The sequence below is a fragment of the Tachypleus tridentatus genome, chromosome 7, assembly GCF_004210375.1.
Source record: "Tachypleus tridentatus isolate NWPU-2018 chromosome 7, ASM421037v1, whole genome shotgun sequence".
In the NCBI taxonomy this organism is placed as follows: Eukaryota; Metazoa; Arthropoda; class Merostomata; order Xiphosura; family Limulidae; genus Tachypleus; species Tachypleus tridentatus.
The window spans coordinates 164,565,248-164,581,680 of NC_134831.1; the positions used below are offsets into that span (position 1 = coordinate 164,565,248).

The 16,433-nt window shown below is 36.2% G+C and overlaps 1 pseudogene; it reads right to left on the reverse strand.

Annotated features, from left to right (window-relative positions):
• Positions 1 to 7,211: 7,211 nt before the first annotated feature.
• LOC143258212 (flavin-containing monooxygenase 5-like) lies at positions 7,212 to 11,008 on the reverse strand (annotated as a pseudogene).
• Positions 11,009 to 16,433: the final 5,425 nt, after the last annotated feature.

A 16,433-nucleotide genomic window follows, 5' to 3' on the forward strand; every position in this document is an offset into this window, starting at 1 on the left:
CTGACATTTTACTATCCCTGAAATCAAAACAAAAATTATTCTCACGAAAATAGCAAAGTAGAAAAAAACATAGAATTTATTTACACATGGAACCTCTTATGGACAGAAACACATGTTTCTAAATTGGCATCCCGATCATAGCCTTCCGGTACTTAAATTAATTGAGAATAGCAAAATACAGTGTGACCTCGCCTATTCGCGGTTCGCCATTCGCGGCCCCGCATATTCGCGGGTTATGCGCGAACTGCATTTTTGTAGGTCACAGAGACTGAAAGGGCTTTTCGAGGAGATTTCTGTTGTATTTACTCAATCAAGCCGTTTTTATCGATTGTCGTCTTCACCAAACAAGATTGGACTGCTATTGGCTGACTGCCTCAGCTTCCCCAACAACGCAAACGGCAAAGCACAGCCCGGTAACGCACGGTACAATTTAGTGAAATACATAACAGTATGCAATATTGCTACATTATTACTGCATCAATGAGTATAAGTATCATTAGTGTTTGGGAAGCATTTCGTATAGTATATAATCGCATACATATACGTTTTAAAACTGCATCCAATATTCGCGGTTTTCGCTATTCGCGGAGGGTAAAGAACGTAACCCCGCGAATAACGAGGTCACACTGTACATAGAATCAGATGCATCTGAAAGCAAAAATTTTAATAAATTCAGTAAAGTCACAACAATATGCTAAATAATAATCAATTTACCTTCAATCTCTTGTAGTAACTGTAAAAGGTAATAAAATTTTCACCAATAATGAATGACGGACAGCAGAGGTTAGGGAAATTGTCGCCAGCGGGCGAAGGCGAGGTTCAGGACATGACGTTGAGTCGTAGACAATAGTGCTAGTGCACGTCACCTATTCATGCCCTAAGGAGGCCGACCAATCGAATTCGGCCTGCTCCTCTCTAGCAAAGATAATTTTAGAAGTTTGTCGAGTCGAAGCCTGGGAATCCCGTAGGATCGATGCTTTTAAAAATAGTCCATTTGCGTTGGATTACAGATCAGGCCACATGGTTAGATTACAACAACTAGGGCCACACTAAATGGCTTGGCGGGCCGGGTTGTGGCCCGCGGGCCGCCTGTTGCACACCCCTGGCCCATTGTATACCTTTGTGATTAATTAAAAAAAAAAACTAACTTATTCCTTGGCATGGCCACGTGGTTACGACGATGAACTTGTGAGCTGAGGGTCGCAGATTCGAATCCTTGTCACACCAAATATGCTCGTCCATTCAGCTGAGGATTCGTTATAATTTGTCGGTCATTCCCACACTTCGTTGGTAAAAGAGTAGCCCAAGAGTTGACGGTAAGGGATGATGACTAGCTGCTTTCCCTCTAGTCTTACACTGCTAAATTAGGGACGGCTAGCACAGATACCCCTCGTGTGCTTTGGAGAAATTAGAAAAAAAAACAACGTAGCTTGTTTTGTTGAATTTTCCCTGTAGGTACTAGAGGGTTACCTGCGCTAACCGTCTATAATTGCGCTACTTTTTATTAAAGAAAAGTGGAATTGACTATTACATTACAACACATTCATGGCTATAAAGATGAGCTTGTTTATTAAGGGGATTTGAACCCATGCTTGGAATCGAGCGTTCCATCCACCACGCCATACTCTGGCTATAATATAGAAACTCCATTTTTATTGTCCACGCCCTTTCAGAATGTTAAAGAAACCTATAGAATTCCGAGTACAATTGGAGTCCCTTGGGAGAGACATTTTATCTAAAGACTAGAAGATAACAATAGGAAGAATTAAAGGTTTAACTGAGTATTCAAGACACAGTCGTTCTTGGTTTTGTTATTTTAAGAAAAAGTACTGCAAAGAAGAGTTCCGCCTCTTTCAAAATTACAATTTAACTATTTGAATGATTGATATCGTGTATTAAAAGTTTTTATTGAGTATAGAAGTGGTACACATTGTTAACATTTTAGTTGACATAGCTGCAACAAATTTTGTATCAAATATAATTTATGTGGAAGGTTTTTTGTTCTTGTTGTTGTTCTTTCATCGTGCAATTCCACACAGCGACTCCTAAGCCGTTTCTTTTGTGGTTAGAACAGGCAGATCGTGAACACTTTGAAAAATAATTAGCGAAATACACTGAAAACTTTATTTTATGATCTATAATTTAGGTTAATAATAATAATAACACTGCCCTCCAGTGGCACAGCGACATTCTGTGGATTTGCACTACTAAAAACTGGGTTTCGATACCAGTGGTGGGCAGAGCACAGATAGCCCACAGTGTAGCTTTGTGCCTAATTCAAAACGAACGAGGTCCGGCATGGCCACGTGGTTAAGGTACTCGACATAATTTTAGTTACATTTTCTCGTAAAAAGTGTTGTACACGTGCTGGAGTTTCTTGTATCTTCTTATTCCAATTAGCCTACAAAATGATCAACAAGTTTCTCTAATAATTAAACGTTAAATTGAAACTCAAAATAACACAAACCAGTTTCATAAGTTAATGGCCTGGCATGGCCAGGTGGTTAAGACACTCGACTTTTAATCCGATTGTCGCGGGTTTGAATCTCCGTCACATCAAACATGCTCGCTCTTTCAGCCGTAGAGGCGTTATAAGTAACGATTAATCCCACTTTTTGTTGTTAAAAGAGTAGCCCAACTGTTGGCGGTGGGTAGTGATGACTAGCTTCCCTCTTCCCTCTAGTCTTACATTGCTAAATTATGGACGGCTAGCGCAGATAGCCCTCGTGTAGCTTTGCGCGAAATGCAAAACAAACCAAAACGAACGAACGGAAAAAACACTATGAGTATTGAATTTTCAGTTGATTTGGGAAAGCTGTCAAAAGATGTCGCGTAAAGCGTATTGACAACAGCTTACTCGAATTATAACGAGTTTACTAAAAATGTGTTTATAAATTACACTACAAAAAATATACAATAAATAACGTAACCCTACTTATATGAGGAGTACTTATTTTAGTCAATAATACTGAACTAACGGTGATAACTATGGCGCTAAAACCGTACTTAAATAATTTGCATGTTAGGGTTACGTATATGATGTATTTTTCATATTAACATTGAACTAGATAAAATTATTCGAAATAAAATGAAAACTAGAATGAATACTTTCATAAAAGTTTACAAAACCGAAGAAATGGAAGCAGTATATAAAAGCCTTTTTTTTCATTTTTAGTTTAATATTTGTAAATCATAAAATTTATTTCCATAAATATTATGTGTATATAACTGTTAGAGAACGCAGGAGTTCATCTGAGAGATGGTAAACGATGGCTTGTGAAGATGTTTACAGATGTAAATTTCTTATTTTACACTAAAGGATGTAACTATTTAGATAGCACGTGCTTGTATTCCAAGGAATTAATTGAGCTAACCTACAAGCTATAAAATGAAATACAGGAAGATAAACTTCCTCTTTTTGTCTTCTTGTAATGATGACTTCGATCGTTGGGAGTAAGAAACAGTAAGGGTTCAAAAAGTAAATAAACAAAACGATTGTTTGTTTGTTTTAAATTTCGCGCAAAGCTACACGAGGGTTATCTGCGTTCGCCGACCTTAATTTAGCAGGATAAGACTAGAGGGAAGGCAACTAGTTGTTACTACCCACTATCAACTCTCTTGGACTGCTCTTTTACTAATGAAATAGTGGGACTGACCGTCACATTATAACGTTCCCACGGCTGAAAGAGCGATCATGTTTGGTGTAACGGAGGTTCGAACCCGCAAACCCCAAATTACAAGTCGAGCACCCTAACCACCTGCCCATGCATGGCCTAGGACAGAAGATGACTTTGAGATGGAATCATTCATAGAAGTACGTATTCTCATTTGGTTTTGTTTGTCACATGATTCAGAAGTAATTTATCTACGGCGCGTTCGACAGTTAGTTACCATGTATTGATATAAATGTTTCCTTATTGCAAAGCTATACGATGGGTTATCTACATTCTGTTCACCACAAGGAATCAAACACTAGATTTTAGTGTGGTAAAGTCATAAACTCACCTCTTTATCCAAAATCGTTTTCAATTATGGTTGTTTGGTCAAATGATCTGAGAGAATCAGGTACTTGCTGGACCTCTATTTCCCTCCTTGACTGTTAATTTGGTTTCTGAGTGTCATGATAAACTTCACCATGACTTTATCGTGGTCGAGGGTCAAGTTTGTAATTTCACTGTCGTGGCCACGTGGGTTTCGTTTGGTTTGAATTTCGGACAGAACTATACGAGGACAATCTGCACCAGCTACACCAGAGATACCTGCGCAAGCCGTCCCTAATTTAGCAGTTTAAGACAAGAGGGAAGGTAGCTAGTCATCATCACACACCATCAACTCTTGAGCTACTCTTTTACCAAGGAATAGTGGGATTGACCGTCATATTAATCAGTGATGTCGAGAAAAGCATGGGCAACCCAGTATCACCAGTTCTAGCCAATATTTTTATGACACAAGTTGAAACACAAGCAATTAACACAGCATTACATCCACCACTATACTGGTACAGATATGCAGATGACACGGTTGCGGGATTCAGATCTACAGAACACATACTTAATTTTTTCAATCACATTAACCCTATACATCCCAACATTAACTTCACCTGTGAACAGGAAGAAAGCAATCAAATATCATTTCTTAACCTCAAAATTACAAGAACCGACACACAATTTAAAACAGATATCCACTGAAAAATCACCCATACTGGACTATACATTCCTTGGGACTCAGCACATGAAACAAAACAAAAACTCGACATACTTAGAAACCAAATAAACACAGCCATAAAACTGTGCTCACCAGATAAAATTAACGATGAATTAGACAAAATAAAACAATACTTCATCAACATAAACAAATTTCCTCCACAAACCGTAGACAAAAAGCAAATTCAACTAACAAAAGTAAATATACCCCACGATTTAAAAAAATCACAAAACCATATACTGCTGCATACCATATAATCCCGACATCAGCATTGAAATAACCAACATTTGGCAAAAACTGGTAAAAAATATGGCATTTCAATTAATACCACATTTATTCAAAAACCAGGCACAGGTCTATACTATGTAAAAACTACACTGACAAACACAACACCAACATTATTTATAAAATACAATGTGATAACTGCCACGACATCTATATTGAAGAAACATGTAGAAAAATGAAACCAGATTCACAGAACACGAAAAGTCACCTTCACACGTTTTCGAACACTGCAAATAAAAAACACACAACATAACCATAGAAAACTCCCAAATACTATATAAAGAAACAAACGCAAAATTAAAGAAGCCTTACTTATACAACAACTCAAGCCCAAAATAAACCATTACAAAGAAACACCTTTATATCTATATTAATAAATATAATCAAACATCTAAGCACGCCCTCTACATTCCTACACTCAATTACACAACCTCCTTCAAACATGTGGTCAGCTATTGATCAGTTACCTCTTTCTTTCTTTGTAAACCTGACGATGACCGAAGAAGGTCGAAACGTTGTTCGCTCCTCTACATAGTGCTTTCTCTATACATACCAGCCGTTTTTTTTACATATATACTTTCTTCTGACACGTTTGCACAGTACCGTAGGTGAGATGATGTAGAAAACAACAAGAACCGTGGTTTAGGGTATATTTATTATTGTAATTAGACCTAGTAATATAAATGTACAGCAAAAACGAAGAGAAATCATTATTGAATGATTAACACAAATCATATAATTTAACTAAAATTAGTTCTTCCAAACTACACCTACTCTTTACTTGTGTTATCAGTCTCGAAGTAATTGTTTAATCACCACATTTTTAGTAAAGCCCATGCAGGAAAAATGAAATGTCAAAACAGAAGTGTGCATGTACACTGAATGAGGCTTAAATAACACTATTGAGCCTTTTCACTGTATTCAAAGTCGAGAAGTTAAAAACAGTTGGAAATTCCTACACAAATTTTCAACTTTTTTGACAGTACAAAGGATAAAATACATTTGGTAGTAATCAACGTTTATTTTTCTTTATCAAATATGTAATATATATATTAAAATACCAAAATAATATTTATAAATTAGCATTTGGCCACCAAGTAAAACTTTTCAAACACTGACTATAATGTTAGTAATATCAGACCTATTTCGTGGTGACGGTCAGTTGCAAACTCTCTCTTTGTTAACCTAAAGATGACCTAAGAAGGTTGAAACGTTGTTCTCTGCTTTATTAATAGAAGTGTTAATACCCATACCAGCTACCTTGAAATACAGTGGAAACATAAACATAGCGTAAAACTTAGCTGGAACACTACTCGGTAAATTTGCTTTTGGTTACCACTCATCATACGGAACTTCTGAAATAAACTATTTTACTGTTATATCACCGGAGTTATAAAAAATAAAAAGTAAAAACAAGATTCCCAACAAATCAACATAAATATTGAACATTCAACATAAACACTTACGAACAATCAGGTAATAATTTTGTTACTAAGCGGCGATATATATTGTTGAACATTACCGAAAAATAAATAGAAGAGCGTGAGAATATTCCCGACAGAGTGGCAAAGAGAATAAGTATTTTATATTTATTGATTGAAATCACCTAATACTTTGTTCGACGTATGTGTGCGTGTGCGCGCACGAAAATGTTTTCTTTCATTCTAAAATTCTTGATTTTTAACTCTGTAATTTGATCATAAACGTTGACTTTACCATTCTTTAACACATATGTATTTTCTCCTTCTTCCGGAAAATATCATACTATGCCATTTTTATCGTATAGGCATTATTGCAATTAATTATACTTTCATAAAACATTATTATTAGGTCTATTACTATGTTTGTTGTGTCCAGGCGGGCTTGTTGAACTCTGGCTTGAGCGAAAAGCGTCCTCGACAATGGATATGGCAGAAATAATGTGGTTGAAATACTATTATTACACAATTCTAATTCTTTAAACTCTCTAAGGGACTATAAATATAGAAGGCCTAACATTATGTCTCATGACAAACATAATGAATTGTCGTTCTCGTTTTATTTGTTTAAAACCTAACTTTCTAGAAAATCAATTTAGCTTACATGAAAGTATTACTTCAACCGTAGTAACGGTTTTATAATCGAAAAGTGTCATTTTATGTAGTGAAACAACATTTTTTAACATCTGTGGTGCTTGAAAAGATGTCTGCTTTCTGTTTAAAAAAAACAAACAATAAACGAGGTAGACTTTTCTATGTGACATATCAAGCACAAAACATAGAGGATTCTTTTTCAAAGTGAACGGAATCGAATTCTTAGCTTCGTTCTCTGGTTTCGATTTTTAATCCATTCGTGTAAAACTTCACGCGTTAGAGGCAGCTAGTCAGTAGCAGCCACCGCCAACTCTTGGACCAACAAACAGTGGGATTGACTGTAACTTTATAACGCTCCCACGGCTGAAAGGGCGAGCATGTTTGGTGTGACGGGAATTTCAACCCGTGGCCCTCAAATTACAAGTTAAGCGCCCCCTAACCCAGTGGTTAATACGTAGGCAAAAGTTTATCGTTTGTGAAAACCAGTAGTTGGTTAATGATGAAATCATAAAATATTTATCGAGAAACAGCCGAAAATTCTATAAAATATCCAGTGAACGAGTGAAGTTATCCAGTGGTTCTGTTATCTAATCAATAAGTTAGTCGGTGTTTCTTATTAATCAAGAAACTTGCAGTTAAACTTTATTAATATTATTATTTGTTATTCAATGTTTGTTTGTGAAGCCTAAAAATTGAACGTAGCCTGTAGCAAACTTTATTAAATAAATAATTTTGTAATCGTTACATTAAATGTACTTAATATTATTTTTACGGCCCTAAATTATTCTTTTTCCAATATTTATTTAAAAAAACAACAACTACATCAACGATATACTAACCATCCCACCCCCACCCGTTTTAAGACAAGATGTAAACTCCAAATTAATTGGGAAGTTCAACTGCGCTTATGAGACACCAATTTCTGGCTTTGATATACAACTTGAGAACTTTAATAAAATTTATTTGGTTTGATTTGAAAACATAAAAATCATCAGAACAGTAATATTTTTAGTACAAATGAAGTTGTATAGAGTACGTTGATCAAGCAAAATAAGATATGCAAAGCAGTGTACGTACAAATGTTTGAGTATCTTTAAAATATAAATATCATTTACCAGATATTACAGCTTATTCTGAGATATTTCGGACAACTGTTACCAACTAATGGGTTAATTATCGAACCTTCACATCCAGATACTTTGCCATTTTGAGACCTCACTGGTACATAGTTGTTGATAGCTATCTTCAGTGATTCACGTTACAAGATTTAGCAATACGAATGCTATAGAAATCAGGAACAAAACTTTTACCAGACGTTTGAAGAATTGTCGAGATTGTATGATTTCTTTCTCACTTAAATGACAAGTCTTAAGAGCTCCAAGTACACGCTCACTGTATGTCATGATTGTCCTTCTGGATTGTCCCCATGAATGAGGACCTCTAATTCGAAACTGATAAGGTAAACAAGGACCAAAAAAACAATGCCAAAATAAATTAGGATCAGTTAGTAACAGATATAACAGGTTAGGCTTAGCATTGATAAGCGAGGCTATTTCATCCATGTACGTGATCCAGTCCACCTGAATGGTGTATCGTGGATTTTCAGAATATCTCTTGACCTGATCATCATGTTTCTTTTTTATGTCGGCCATCATCTCTTTTCAGGAGGGAGTTTCACTTTTCTGTCATCAACATGGCGAACCAGCGAGCTTGTATCTCGCCAATTGGAAGCAGGGAACCAACTGGTTGCGCTAATGCGATGAAACCTAGAGATGGTTGTTTGAGCTTCGGGGGAATTACATACTTATACAGTTCTACCTTGTTGTCTTTAGCAGAAAATATTTTGTCGTCTATAAAGGGAAAGTCGATTTTGTAGCCCGTAGCTAGAATAACAACATCCGTCTCATGTTCTTCATCCTCCCCTTCAAAGATTACTCCTTTCTCGGTGAATTCTTTAATATTTCTTTTCAGTTCCACAGTTCCACTCAGTATCCGATTGGGTAAAGCATCATTTACCATGGGATGCTGTCCAAAAATACGGTGTTTCGGTTTGATGCAATAAGTCTCGTGATTGAACTGCGTATTGATGTATTTCTCTGACACATGGCACGTTAGACTATAAGGAATATTATTCCAAACAGTGTTCCAAGATCGTCTAAGGAACGTGGCATCAAAGGGCAAGCCATGGGGTCCAACCCTATGAATAATCCAGCAACCATTCCTAGTGCTTAAGTACACCTGCAAAGACAAATATATAGTGTGGCTAAAGTTATAATGTGATGGTCAATCCCACTATTTCTTGGTAAAAGAGTAGCCCAACAGCCAGTGGTAGGTGATGATAACTATTTCCCTTCCCTTGAGTCTAACGGTGCTAAGGATTGGTAGCGCAGATAAACCTCGAAATTAAAAAAAATAAACAAAGTACAGTTATGGGATCCGGCTAGTGTATTTGTAAAGACAGATACAGTGTAACTAAAGCTAGGGGTTCGACCAATTTATCTGTAAAGACACATATATTGTGACTAGGTAGTTAGGGTGCTTGTTACCCAATCTGAAGGTCCAGGGTTCGAATCTTCGTCCCACCAAACACACTCTACCTTTCGGCTGTAAGCGCATTATTACGTGAGAGTCAATCTCACTATTCTTTCGTGATAGAATAACCCAACAGCCGGTTGTAGGTGATGTTGTCTACTTGCCCTCCCTCTAATCTTTCGTTGCTAAATTGGGGACGGCTAGCACAGATATCTTTCATGTATATTTACGCGAAATTCAAAAACAACTAAGCTAACTAAAGTTAGTGGGGGTCAGCTAATACATCTGCAAAGACAAATATATTGTTATTAAAGTTAGGGAGTTTCAAAGAAATGATAAACATAATAGTTATTTCTGTTAAAATCATTGAAAATGAAAACAAAATTAGAGATAGGTTCTGTTAAACTTAATAAGCTTTCTAAAAGAACCTTAAATTGTGAGAATCAATTATATCTAAAAATGTACACTTGTTTTAGAATTATCACGACAGGGTTTCATGTATAGACTACAACCATTCAACGACACCTACCGCAAGCACTCGAAACGCTATTTAACTGATCAAACAGTGGAATCTGACACTCTCATTTTATAGTGCTTCTGGGCTTAGTGTAGAACGTGGTTTCATGTTGCAACAGACCATGAAATATGAAGCCTCATGATGCAAGTGATCAATCGAACTAATCCCAGGTCATCCTGGGTTTGAACCCATTTATTAGTAGATCAACTTACCTTATTAGTGATGTGGCTAAGTTCCACAGCCACGTCTCCTCCAGAGTTGCCAATACCCACAATAACAATTTTTTTGTCCTCTAATCCATCAGGTTTTTTGTAGTCGTGGGTGTGGATGACTTTACCTTTAAAACTCTCCATCCCTGGGAAAGTGGGGATGTGTGGATACACGTGGTGGCCACTGCACACCATTACTCCATCAAAAACGTCGTCAAAACTTTGGCCTTTGTCCGTGTCCCGGATGGTCACTTTCCAGCGTCCATTCTTCTCGGGATCCTGATTTTCAACAACTCTCAGAATTTCGTGACGAAAGCGTATGTGTTGAACCAGGTCAAACGTTTTGGCATACATTTCAATGTACCTGATCATGTAACTATGATGCATGTAGTTTGGAAATTCTTTTGGTGGGGGGAAGTCACTGTAAGCGCTCATTTCTTTACTACTGTTGATAATTGTGGACTTCATTACAGAGGCTAGGCCATCTGAAGTGTCCTCTCGGTATCGCCAAAGTCCACCTAACTGGTCAGTTTTTTCAAAACAAATCGGCCATAATTTCTCTTCTAAACAGGCTTTAATGGAGGTCAAACCGCTGGATCCTCCACCGACGATACAGATCCGTTTAGTTTCTTTCATGTTTTATTGGAAGTTATTCGTGTACAAACGAAAGTGTGCAGTTTTCAGCTGTGTTTTTGGTCTATTTAAGAGCTGAACCCGATGTTTAAAGTAATATGTAAAATTTATGTGTCGTTTAACCAATAAAAGATGTATAAGAAGGTGGAGTCTCTGAGTGATTTAACCAATAGAAGTTCTCTGAAGTACTTTCTTCAACTTACATGTTAGACAGAATGGATTTTTTCTGCCTTCACTTGTTTCACTTTCTCCTGTTCACACAAACGGATTACCCTAAATTCAGAACCTTGAAACCTATTTCAACACTCTGACAGCCAGAGGCATAACATGCACGAGCATCCCAAACGAACAATATTCAAATATATACAAGGGCTATCTGTCTACCCATCCCTATAGTGTAGAGGGAATACAGCCAGTCAGTGGAGCTTACTGCATACCTTCGGGCTACTCTATTGCATAGTGGAATTTGACTGTCCTTCTTATAACGCTGAGTGGTAGTTTAGGATAATGGAACGAGAGCCACTAAACCAATGGTTTCGTAGTCAACGTGTGGCTGGTCACGCGCTTAGATTTAAATTTTGTAACATTGCTTCAATATTTCCGAGTCTTTATTTGCTTAAAAATCGACTTAATGTTTCTGATGAATATGTGATATGTTAAAAACTTGATTTTTTTTTTCTGTTTCTGACTCATTTCATGAAAACTTTATCGTAGCTTCTTCATAAACCAAACTTATTCGAGTTTAAATACGGATATATAAAATATATATTGTTACCTTAGTTAGGTTAGAAGGATGTATAGAATATTATTTCTTACTTTGGTTAGGTGAAAAGTATGTATAAAATATTGTATCTTACTTTAATCAGGTGAAAAGGATACATAAAATATTATATCTTAATTTGGTTAGGTGAGAAGGATGCAGAAAATATTTTACCTGTTTAGGTGAGAAGGATGTAACATCTGTCAGCAATACAATACACAACCTATAGTTTGTAAACATCTGTCAGTGATATAATACACAACCTATTGTGAGTAAACACCTGTCAGTTATACGAAACACAATCTAAGTGTGTAGACATCTGTCAGTGATACGATACACAACCCATAGTGTTGGATGTACGTTAAAGGTTAATAAGGTATATCTATTGTGTTAAATATTAAAGGTGAGAAGGATATTTTAAATATTATGTCTTACCTTGGTTAGGTGAGAAGGACTATCTATAGTGTTGAACGTTACAGGTTAGACAGGAGAAATCAGACAATATAAGTTAAAGAATATAAAATAAACAATATAAGTTAAACAATAAAAATTAAGTGATATAAGTTAAACAGTATAAATTAAACCATTTAAGTCAATCAGTACAAGGTAGACAAATATCTGTATACACATACACAGCAGAATATGTGAAGTGTGAAATTGGCAACAGACTGTTAGCAGTACTACATATTTCAGTTGTTGTTTTGTATACACCACACATGTTATGTTCCGTGCATGGAAACAACTGGGTTTCAGCTATAAGTCACGTGACTTTTTAGTTGTTGTTTATGTATCCCTGGTTGCTGTATTAAACCTTGCAGTTAATAATTTTGTTAGATTGAGTTAAAAAAGCGACAGCTGTTAGGGTTGTAGGTGAAAGATCCCAGAGTAAAAAATGACAGTTTTTTTTTAATATCCTCGTAAATTATTTATTAATAAGAGCTGTTTCAGTAAATCCTTGCTATACAAAGAGCCATCTATTGAGTAGAAACGGAATCATTTTTGGTTGACAATGCTCATGTACCGCTTGAAAGTTATGACAGTACAAATTTTGTTCGTTGAAAAGAATTAGCGAAAAAAAGAATTTCAATACCTTCGTCTAGCTAAACGTGCAAAACAAGCGTAAACACACTTTCTGATATTCGAATATTATAAACAGTTTTCTAACTTATAAGTTATACGAGGTTTATAACCACAGGACAGGTTATATTTATCTCGATCCGTTACGAAATTACTAACAGAATAAGTTAATGAAAACTGGCCGTGTATGTAGAGTTAGATTTGAGACGCAATACACTGCTAAACACGTTCCGTAGTCACATCTGTGGAATAATTTATAACTATGACAGCCAATTCTGGTATTCGATTCCATCGGTCATACGAGTGACGATATTGCTAACTGATTTTTTTTTTTTTTAATCAGCAATTCTAATTTACGCATTGCTGTGTCTGAACTTTGGAATTTTTGATCATTGTCGAATAAGGCGTTGTCCAGGTTTAAAATTCTAAAAACAATACCATAAAAACTAAAATAACGTAAAATAAGACAAGAATTGTTTTCACGGCGGAGCTTCTTCCTCTTTGTACAAAGACGATTTGGTTTGGTTTGTTTTCAATTTTGTGCAAAGCTACACGAGGGCTATCCGCGCTACCCGTCTTTAATTTAGTAGTATAAGACTAGAGGGAAGACAGCTAGTCATCACCACTCTTTTATCAACGAGTAGTGAGTTGACCGTAATATTATAACGCCCCAACGGCTGAAAGGGCGAGCATGTTAGGTGCGACGGGGATCCGAACCCACGACCCTCAGATTACGAATCGAGTGCGTTAACCACTTCGCATGCCAGGCCTTTGTACAAAGACGAAGCGTCAGGATTACTAACCAAAAGATTTTCCTGATAACAACAGTGAAAAAAACGTATAGCAACCTATTAACTGGATTTATTGCACAGAAAGACAAACTGATTCTGAATTAAATGAAACTAACAGATTGTAAAAACTCGAATTTCGTTTAGCCAATATCAGTATAAATAATGATCAATATTAAAATACATCACAGAATTTTAGACACCGATCAATATTAAAATAGATCATACAAATTTAAACACTGATCAATATTAAAATACATCATAGAAGTTCAGACAGTGATTAGTATTAAAATAGAACTCAAAAGATAAAATCATGCTCAAATATTTGTCACATTAGAAACAGAAATTTCTTTTCATACTAGTTTCTCACTTGGACAGTTTGGTACCATTAACCTCATTTTGGTCATCAACGCTATGGTGGTCATCTGCATTTGTAGGTCAGTTGTATGACCTCTTTCCTTTTAACCCACTTTCTAAAGTCGCAGTAAAGCAGTGAGAACTGTTTATTCTGTAAACACCAAACAAAACAATGTAATATAAACGTTCACAGATTCATTGTAGACAAACATCCCAGTTTTTTTGTTGTTTCTGATCTCCTTCCAGTCCTTTTTTTCTATTTCTGTTAAACTCTGGACAACCCTGAGGTAAAATTCCTGCAAAAAAGAAACTGATCCTTTCAAGCGTGAAATGGCTGGGATGGCAAAATACTTAAGGTATGCATAATTCGAGAGTTCATGATTCTTGCTTCTTTACGTCACGAACGCAGTTTGGGCTGTGGGTATTATTCGATAAGGCAAGGCTAGCCCCAAAAAGAATTAGCGTTTGGTGCTGTTCAAAATTGGAGACTTAATAATCCTTATGTAAAGTGTAAACGTTTCACGAAAATTATGATAAAAAACAACAACAACAACTATTATAATCTAACATTATGTACACTCGGTGTATGTGAATTTATTACTGACTGGTTTTCCAGAAAGATAGCCAAAGACCACTGGATAATATCCTATTTCAACTAGACACACTACTCTACAGTAATGTGTTGTCTGTTAGTCAGTCAGTACATACTAAAATGATATCATATAAGGGACGCTCAACTTTGCAATTTGTACTGTCGTGGCGTCAGGAAAAGGTATGTATGCCATGAATTCCGAGAAGAATTATGCACTCTATAAGCTACAACACAACATGACACAAGTAGTTTAACAGCAAGAAATAAGATTAGTACGGTCGACTCGCAAAGGTTGCGGAATCGAATCCCCGTCACACCAAATATGCTCACCCTTTCAGCTGCGGGAGCTTTATAATATGTCTGTCAATTCCACTATTTGTTGGTGAAAGAGTAGCCCAAGAGTTGGCGGTGGAAGATGATCAGTAGCTGCCTTCCTTCTACTCTTAGCTAAAGAACGACTAATGCAGATAGCCCTCGTATAGCTTTGCGCGAAATTCAAAAACAAACAAAAAAGAAAGAAAAATATTTCTTGCTCTTAATTTTGTTTTTATTTTATCTTGAAACAGTTTGTTTTTGTTTTTTTTATAATTTCGCACAAAGCTACACGAGAGCTATCTGCGCTATCCGTCCCTAATTTATCAGTGTAAAACTAGAGGGAAGGCAGCTAGTCATCACCGCCCACCGCCAACTCTTGGGCTACTCTTTTACCAACGAATAGTGGGTGTACTGTCCCATTATAACGCTCCCACGGCTGAAAGATTTACGACTCGAACGTCTTAATCCACCCGGCCATGCCGGGCCTCTTGAAATAGAATATTTTTAGGGTCCCTTCGGAAATACAACTATCTTTAATTGCCTACCATAATCCACAGCCTTTATTTTAATTAAGAAACTATCAATGTTCTAACTAGAAGGGAATCATAATGGTCAACATATCATAAATCCACTAAATTCGTTTTAGTTAATATCACTTCAACCGATGATAACCTTTGAAAAGCTAGTTTTGGTTTGGGCTCATAGAACGTTTTTGTGAATCCTAACTAGCTACTGCTTTAATGAAAGTGAATAACCTTCAGTGTGCCCTTTAACTTTGAACCATGTCAACCAAAGTCTGGTCGACTGGTGTGGCACTCAAATTTTTTGCCAAATTTAGACATGAAAATTGAACTTTACTCTTAACATACACACCGAATATTAACGAGGCCAAGCTAGTATCAAGATAATTATATGAACAAACCATATTCTACTAACAGTTTGTATATGTTCAGTACTATATTAGTTCTTTGTCTTCGGTATTTAGCGCAAAGCAACAAGAGGGCAATCTACACTATAATGATAAGCCAGAGAGAAAACACAGTGTCAACACAATCAACCAGCAACTTTGAGCTATTCTTGTCATGATTCGACCTTCACTTTCACAACGCACCCACGACGCCAAAGTACGGTACGCGATTTCGGAGGGGTAGATAATGGGGCGTATCAATACTGTTCTTTTTAGGTTAGGTCAATGACTATATATAAAATAGAAACATTAACTGTAGTAAGTTATAACAGGATACGAATTATGTATTATAAATTCTGTTATTTACCTGATTGGTAATAATTTCGTGATTGTGGAAAATAGTGTAAAAGTAGATAACCGTTGTGCCAATAGGCTTAAATAAAATGTGTGTTTTTAAAAACAGGGCCTGGTTTAACGCTTAAGCCTAAAGGGGCCCAGTGCAATTAATGATTTGATATCATAATTTAGAAAATCAATAATAATTATTAATCGAATAAATGCACAATTTCTTAGCAATTTACTGTACTTTCGGTAACAATGTTATTGCAGTTATATCAGAAATCCAGACAGAAGATGGCGCTGAATCGTTCTTAAAATGATATTTAATATAATGTTGACTTCTGAT